Source organism: Peromyscus californicus, unplaced genomic scaffold (assembly GCF_007827085.1).
Source record: "Peromyscus californicus insignis strain IS unplaced genomic scaffold, ASM782708v3 Scaffold_4__1_contigs__length_199733344, whole genome shotgun sequence".
NCBI classification, from domain to species: domain Eukaryota; kingdom Metazoa; phylum Chordata; class Mammalia; order Rodentia; family Cricetidae; genus Peromyscus; species Peromyscus californicus.
In genome coordinates, this window is record NW_026294562.1 from 51249149 (window position 1) to 51257424 (window position 8276).

At 51.7% G+C, this 8276-nt stretch overlaps 2 protein-coding genes across 3 annotated transcripts in view; one reads left to right on the forward strand and one right to left on the reverse strand.

Annotated features, from left to right (window-relative positions):
* The window catches only part of Vps37c (VPS37C subunit of ESCRT-I), a 28634-nt gene extending 25714 nt beyond the window's left edge, over window positions 1-2920 (reverse strand). Inside the window, exon 1 of one of the 2 annotated variants that reach the window (XM_052763373.1) lies at window positions 2676-2920. The gene's annotated coding sequence lies outside the window, so the exon portion shown is untranslated. Of the gene's footprint in view, window positions 1-2403; window positions 2511-2675 lie in introns of those variants that run through there. The other variant, XM_052763374.1, reaches the window with a different exon arrangement.
* A 22-nt stretch (window positions 2921-2942) lies between these two features.
* LOC128125728 (pepsin A-5) overlaps window positions 2943-8276 on the forward strand; it is an 18397-nt gene continuing 13063 nt past the window's right edge. Inside the window, exons 1-2 of the mRNA XM_052763377.1 lie at window positions 2943-4683; window positions 6227-7638. The gene's annotated coding sequence lies outside the window, so the exon portion shown is untranslated. The remainder of the gene's footprint in view (window positions 4684-6226; window positions 7639-8276) is intronic.

Sequence of the window (8276 nt, forward strand, 5' to 3'; positions counted from 1 at the left end):
CACGCCTGTAATCTCAGCACTGGGGAAGTGGAAGCAGGAAGGCGAGAAGTTCAAGGTCTCTCTGCTACACAGCAAGTCAAAGCCAGTCTGGGCTACATGAGACCCAGTCTAAAAACAATAAAATGAGAAGTAGTCATGATGGTTTGTCAGCTAGACAGGCACTCTGATCACCAAGGAGACACGCCCCTGAGCATGCCTGTGAGGGATTATCCAGATTCCCTTAACTGAGGTAGGTCTTCCTGTGAGCAGCATCTTAAACTGAGGTCCCGGAAAAAATGAGCTGAGCACCAGCATCCATCACTCTCTGATTTCTGATAACAACGCGGCAGGATGAGCCACCTCAAGCTCCTGCCACCAACACATCCCTACAAGAATGGTATGTGCCCTGAACTCTGAAGGGGCGGGGGGGGGGGGGGGGGGGGGTGGGGGCTGGCTTCTCCTTTCAATTGCCTGTGTCCAGGTATTTTATCACAGAAACCAAGAAAAGCACCCAGCACAGGAAGTCTCCGTTCACAGAGATATCCAATGAGAAGTTGCTGGCTATGGGCAGGAGAATAAAGTAGCAGCACAATCCCTGTCAGCTCCTTCTGCTGCTTGTGGAACCTGCTGAGACACCTCGCTGTGGGAGTTAAAGTATTCACAGGGTTTCACTGCGCAGGCCTACCCTGCTGAAGTTACCCGTCTTGAAGTTCATGGTGGAGACTCCCTTCCCCAGCCCATCCTAAGCCCCAGGGCCTCACTTGTCAGCCCCAGCTCAATCAAGGCAAACCTGTTTGATAGTCCCTGTCTTCCAGACAGCTAGGGAAAGCAGATAGAGAGAAGAGAATGGAGGGAGAGATATGTGGACCATGCCTCCAAAGGCTGCTCAACCTAAAAACAGTGGCCATCACTGAAATCTGTGTCAGAGGGCAAGCTGGGCAGGGACAGGTTAAGAACCTTCTGGAAACTGCAGATCCCAAGAGGAAACTTCTAACACAATTCCCCACAATAGCAATATAACTGCACTAACAGGTCTTCAATGACCTCATTGGTCAGTCTGGAAAAACCCCACTACTACTAGCCAACAGTGTCCAGGAATGATTCATGAGTCTATTTATTTCAAAGTCCTTCTAATGGCACATTAGCATATGCCAAAGAAATAAGCAAAAGGTACCAAGAATCTTGAGTATCATCTCACTTCCAAGCTCCAGTGGCCCAGAAAATCTACAAATTTGCATTAAGATCAGAATCACCCAGTGTGTTAAAAACAGACTCCTGGGGTCCCCTTCAGATAACATCACAAGACTCTCTAGAAATGGGGCTCTGCATTTTCAACATCATAGATAATTCTTAAGCTCCAACACATTAGGGCAACTGGAAGGCAGTATTAGGAGTTAAAGGTACATTTGCTTTGAAAAGAGACAAGAGGGTTAAAAATCCTAACTCAGCCAGCCACCCACTGGTTGTTGACACTAGCCAAGTGACCTAACATTTCATCAACTCTGTAAACTGGGATCACCAGTCACTCAGAGGTGTTCTCTGTTGTCCAGTATGTTCAAAACACCCCAAGGGCAGTACCGAGCAAAGGACAGCCACACAAGCAATCAGAACTACTGCTTGGCAAAAGAGCAACAAAAATCTGCCCCACTGAAGCAATCCATCATGTTTTCTACTTAATGGAAATTACAAAGGCACTAGGCCAGACCTCCAAGATAATCTTTGGAAAAAGGCTTTTCTGGGCACTATGACGGCCAAGAACAAAGACTCCAGTATTCAGACCCAGCAGCCCAGATCAGGTCCCTCCCTGGGCCCCAACCAAATAAAAATCTTTCCTTCCTAAGTCCCTATGTCACCACCATCTCCAGCTGCAGGGCTGACAGTCACTGAATGTGGAGTGGCACATTTTCAGTGGACTCCTGGATAAGAGACAAGGAGCAATGAAGGAGACCTGGGGCTCTGTGAGGCTCCCTGGCTCAAGGTAGGAAATCCCAGGATGAGTGACAAGGTATAGGATGGACTCAAGAGCTGTGACCCTGATGTAGTCAACTCTACCAGTAACTCAAACACATCCTCGGAGAATGCCTTCCCACACCCAAGAAGTGGAAGAACACCCCTAACCGGCTGTGAGGGGGGAACAAAGGAGAACCAGGCACATGGAGCCAGGGACATACATCACTGTCCTTTGCACCTGAAAGGCCCAGGAACAAGGACGGCTCGACCATGCTGGACAGTCCAAGTCGGGGTTCAGAAGATATGGGAAGAATAGAACCCCAACCTCTTGCTACTCTGGGGAAAGACACAGGCCAGCAAGTCAAAGGCCAGAGTCCCTCCAACCCCACTACGCCGCTGGGGCAAGTCAGACAACACTGGCCTCAGTTTCTCCATCTGTACAAGGAGCAAAGAGGCCTTTAATGACATACTGACCACAAGATGCTGTTACAGAGGGTAAAGGGCTGCGTGGCGTTAGCGGATAGGTGGGAGGGGGCGGAGCTGAGGCGACCGGCGAGGACAGCCTCCCACCTTCCATCCCTCCCACCACGCTGCAGGGGCGCAGGCCCGCGGGGAGTCACGCGCCCACTGCGCCCAATCGCGGGCCTCGGCCAGGCAGGCGGCAGGCGGAGGGGCCTCTGAGCAACGCCTCCAGCACCGTCCGCTGCTGCCCGCCGCCGCCCGGGACCCTCCCCAGCGGCGCTCACCTGCCGGGGCCGCCGCCACCGCGGGCAACCAGCCGCCGCCCGCACTTCCGGGATCCGCGAGCCCCGCCTCCGCCGGATGTGACTCCCTCCCGAGTCCGCGCCGGGAGCGGGCCGCGCTGCCCCTCCGCCGTGCCTGGGGCCTCCCGCCTCGTGGGCCTCGGGGCGGTCAAGATACCGGCACTCATACGCGGGCGACAGCCGGGAACCACACCCGCGGAGCGGCCCCGCCCGCGCGGGAAGGCCCCGCCCCCGCGGTCGGACTCCGCCCATGGAGAGTGCGCCTGCGCAGACTTTGCAGGCGTGTCTTTGATAAGCCCTGAGGGTCCTGAGAGCTAAATCTTGGAATCTCCAAAGGGAGGCCCAGATGGGCTAGTTGGACTGCGGCCCCCCTGCCCTGCCCCACACACTCATTTTTCATAGTTTGGCCCCAGGACTAGAATAGCTGCGGTCCCGAGAGTCCCCTTCAGACTCTGCAAACAGCTCTGAATCCTTTTCCTAAAAGACACCCTTTGTCAGGATCCTAGATTGCACGTTAAGTCCTCTATAGATGGGTAGCTCTGTATCAGCATGGGACCTGATTCATCCTCGCTCGCCCAGAGTGGTAAGCCCCAGGAAGGCCTGGGAACAAACCAGTCCTGAAACGTGAACACCATTCCCCATTGCCCTCTCAGCAGTCGAGGTTATGGGGACCTTGGGAGATAAGCTTCCAGCCTGAGAAAACCATGCCACTTGGATGCCACGCCTTGTTATAGGTAGACTTTTGTTGGTAGTGGCAGAGACCAGCACAAACCGGCTTCTGCAAAATGGGAATTGTTAGGTGATACAGAGGGGAAAAGTCCAGAGGCCCCAGTGACAACAAGGTCAGTGTCATCCAAAGCCTCTTTCTTGCTCCTTCACTTGAATCTTAGTTCTGTCCACACAAAACAGATCTCATCTCAAAGGGGATGAAAGACATTTTGTTCTGAGCCAAGTAAGAGTGACCCTGGCTTGGGACACAGAGTCAGGTTGCCTTAAATAACATGTTCCAAAGTAGAAGTGCTTTCCTGAAGTTTGTAAGTAGCAACAAAAGTAAGGCATACATCAAGGCATTTTCCAAATATATTCCCGGGAACATCACATCAGTGGGTTACAGCAAATTAGGAGAAATCTCTGCTTGGGTCTGAGATGCTATTTGATACATTTTCGCTTTCCAGTTGGTGGAGCTGGGGATCCGCTGAGTTAATGAATTGCAAAAGGTTTTACCTAATAATCACAAGGATGTGAGGTCAGGCACAGTGAACAATGATTATCAAGGAGACTAAAGATAAGTCTGAGACAAGTTGACCCTGTACCTGTAACATTTCAACTCTCCACAATCAAGAAGTTCTAATCACTCATCAATTATAAACACAGTTGTAGCCTTCCCCCCCACCCCCCGGGGAACTTCAGTTTCACATCTGTTTCCCTTTTATGTCATCGAGTTTTCAACAGGAGCTCCCAAATTTGCTATTTCAGATTCTAGATTTGATAACTTGTCATTGTTCCCACTGGGAAGAACACCCTCCCCTTTACCACTTCATGCACGGCCTGGTCATGTAATCCATCTTCATCAATCAAATTTTTTTTTTGAGACAGGGGTCCCAAGGCTTCAAGCAGCCCATTGCTGTCCTAGAACTCTCAAAGTAGCCAAGAATGACCTCCTGCCTCTACCTGCCAAGTGCTAAGATTACAGGTGCGTCCAGTGTTATGCCATGCTGGAGGTAGAAGCCAGGGCCTCATGCCTGCAAGGCAAGCACTCTACCAGCTGAACCACATCCCCAGCCTGGAGCACAGTTACTGCAAAAGGAATCAGTACAGAAGACAGTCAGCTACCCACTCGAGGTGCTACTCCTGGGTACCAGCCAACATGATGGGACTCAGTACCATTTGTTTTGCAAATGTCTCCTAAGGTCAGAGGACTGTCAACAGCAGCTTCCAGAAAGTCAGGTTGATGCTGTTTCTCTAGGGCCCGAAGGGCCAGCCAGGGCAGGTGAGCTTGACTGTCATCTCTTATGCTGTGTGATTTATTTGTTTGTTTGTTTTTAAGCTGACAAGCAGAGACTCCATTTTGTACATCATGGTATGTATGCAGGTGCTGGAAACTGCTAGAGCTAAACCCTAAACCACCAGAACCTGAGAATTTGACATAAATATGGGGGGGGGGGGGGGATGAACTGCAGCATCCTCTCTGTAAGCACTGCCTCCATGCCAAGCCGCGGTGCGTAGACTTTTTGAGTAACCAAACTTGGAGCATGATGGGAGGGAGGGAGAGCTGGTGGCAGAAAACGGTCTCCTGTGAGAGGATGTTCTAGGAAGGGTGCCTCAGCCTGGCTTCATAGACTCCCCAAAGCAGCCCCAGGGCTAGTTGGAGGTCAGGAGACCTCTGGATCCACAAACTAGGCCTGGAGACCACAAAGCCATCCTTTCAACTCTGCAGCTGGCCAGTCCCAGCTACCAGCCTTGACTTCACAGCCAGAGGACACTCTGTCAGGACCAGTTCCAAGTCTCAGTTCATGCTCTGCCACTAAACCACCCTGACCTTGGTCAAATCCCTTCTGCTTTCTGGCACTCTGTTTGTCATGTGTAATGCCAAGGGCAGACCCAGAAGTCACCCTCCTTCAAGATACTCCATGATGGGGCGGGAGAGATGGCTCAGCAGTTAAGAGTGTGCATTCCTCTTGCAGGGAACCCAAGCTCAGTTCCTAGTATCCAGGTCAGGTACCTTACAGTCTCCAGCTCCAGCTCCGGGGGATCTGATGTCCTCTTCTGGCCTCTGCAGGCACCTGCACTCACATGCTTGCACACGCATGCACACAACTAAAAATAATAAAAATAAAATATTTCAAAGAAAGAAAGAAATCATGACTGGAAGAACATTCCAGAGAGGGGGATTTGTAACTGCAAGGGCGTGAGATAAGCAAGCTCAATAAATGGCTGCTTTCTCATCCGTAGTCTTCCCTCTGTAGTTGAACACAACACTATCACCCAGGGGACCTCTATACCTCATTACCCACCGTGACCTAAAGCCTCATTCATGCTTGATTTCTTGGCTCAGAGTGAATGGCTGTGTGTGATCAAGGTAGGGTAGTCGGGGCTGTCAACAAAGCTCAGTTTACTCTGGGCTCAGGCCACATGGATAGGCTAGCTATCTTCAGTAGCACAGAAGAAGTCATGTCTGCCTGGAACAATGGCTCTGCCCTCTTGGTTTGCTTTTGTATGCCCTCTCCAGTTTTCCTGGAAAGTGCACCCAGCCCCTGATCGGACCATAGAGAGAGTCAACACTCTTGTCTTATCTTCCCGGTGTGACCATGTGGCACCCAGTGATGGCCGCACCCCGGGCAGGTAGGTCCTGCTTCCTGCATTCCCTCAGAAGGTGGACAGGAACTTAGCATCAGCACCTGTCCCAAGGCCTATGTCTGGCAGTTACTGGGACAGAGAAGTACCTGACCTTTCCTAGTGGCCTGTCCTGTTTCCCAGCCAGATCCCTATAACAAGGTCCTCAGGAAGCATGTGTGGTCTTCTTCCCTCTCCAGGCCACTCAAAACTCCAAGGATGCTCTTGAGCTGCAGAGGCAAGAAGTCCTGGACTTCAGCCTCATCTGAGCTATTCAACTCAACCATGCAAAAAAGACTAAAACGTGTTTCCAAGCCTGTGACATGATGTCATTTCAAAGTTCACACCTGAGAACTGTGCAGTTGAGTAACAACAACAACAAAATCACACACCAACTAAGTCTTGTAACATTTTGAGCAAGTTCACAATTTTGTGTTGGGCTGCATGCATTCTTAGCTATTTCAGGGTGTGTGCAGACCACAGGGTAGACATGGCTAGTGGGACATCTGGTTCCAGTTGGCAAAATCCAAGTAGAAGTTGCTTGTGACTTTATGTGCCAGTGCCATGTTAACATAGGAGAGGAGGAAATGCTGTGGGCTGCCAAGCTGGGCATGGTCCAGCGCTAACCTGCACCACCAGCTGCGGCTTCCTGCTGCCAGTTCAGCTGCAGCTGCCCCTATGGTCCCTGGCCCCTTGACTCTCTCCTGCTGCTCCAAGGCTGTGGATCTGGTGATACGGATGTGAGGTTGGAACTAAGGAGACAGGCAAAGAACCTCAATGAGGGCTAGCTGCAAACCCCTGGGCATACCATTGGGCATCTCTGCCTCCCCTTCTCAAGGCTCTCAGCATCTATCCCCCCACCCCACCTGCGGAAGAGATTGCCGAAGCCCAGCAGCCCTGGATTCCAGTACTCTCTGCCTTACCTTATAGATCCTGGTAAGTCACATGTCGCAAGTGTTCCCTCTTCCAAAGAAAGGAGACGTGTTTGGAAAATACCAGTCACTCCCGTCCAAGTGCCAAAGCCAACTAGTAGGACATCCGGCTGAAGGAGAACTATGTTGCTCAGGACTCTGTCTGTGGCTCTATCCAGAGGTCAGGAGTGCTGGGATCAACTGGTGATGTCTGCTTGACACTCAGGATGGAGAAGGCAGACCAGGTGCCACATTCCCAAGTCACAACCTACCTGCCACCAAGAACCAAAGAACCCTTGTGTCCCTGCCCATGGGACACTCTGCCACTTGGATTCCATGAGATGTCATGAAGCAGAAGTTACCAATGGGAAGTCTGAGGACTCTCCAATAGGAACTTGATCGGGGGACAAGTCACTTCCCCTAAAGGATGGAAAACAGGAAAGGACTTGGAGTCCCAAGCATGCCAGCGAGAAGCAGGTGAATTTTAAGACGAGAGATGTTCTAGGTGTCCAGAGCCTTTGAGGTGACCTCAATACCCAGAGCCATCAAAGAGCCAGCGGATGCCTGTGTCCCCTTTCCTGTTGCACAGCAGCAGCCATTGTCTAAGGCTGCCTCATCTGTAGCAGGAGTCGGAGCAGAAAGGACCAGATCCAGCCTCCAGCATCTGTGTCCCAGAAGATACATGTGGGACAGGACCCCTGGTAGGTGCTGCTGCTGTCTGCGGTCTGCTTTCTGCTGCCAGTTGATCTGTTTAATTTCAGCCCTTGGCTCACCCTGCATATCCCACCGCCCTAGGTGACCCTTCCACCGCCTCTCCTACCCTGCAAACCCCTGGTTCCCTTCCAAGGTCCCTTTCCCATCTGATCCCTCCTGTATACCACACCGACAACTCTCCTCTCTGTTACTCACTGTGATCCCCCACCATTTGCCCTTCCTAACACCCCACTGCTCCAGCCTGGGCTCTCTCCCTCCATATGGATGTTGATTTCCCTTACCCTGCAGATGTTCTCAATGACAGGAAAGCCAGAAAGAGCAAGAGCCTCAATTAGTTACTTCTCAAAATTGCCCCATCTCTCCTACTTCTAAGCCCTACCCTAGGCTCATCAAAGTGGCAAACTGGGTTAGGTCGCCCTGGGGTGATGGAGCAGGGCACAGCGGGGTTCCAGAGCCAGCGCTAGGCTGCCTAAGTTTGCCCTTCTTGGACCTCTGGGCATATCACTGAGGACAAGGACTTCAAGGTGGAAATGTTGCCAGGTGAAGTAGCACATTAGTGTAATCCCAGCACTTAGGAGACTGGAGCAGGAGGGCCATCGCAAGTTTGAGGCCAGCCTGGCCTACA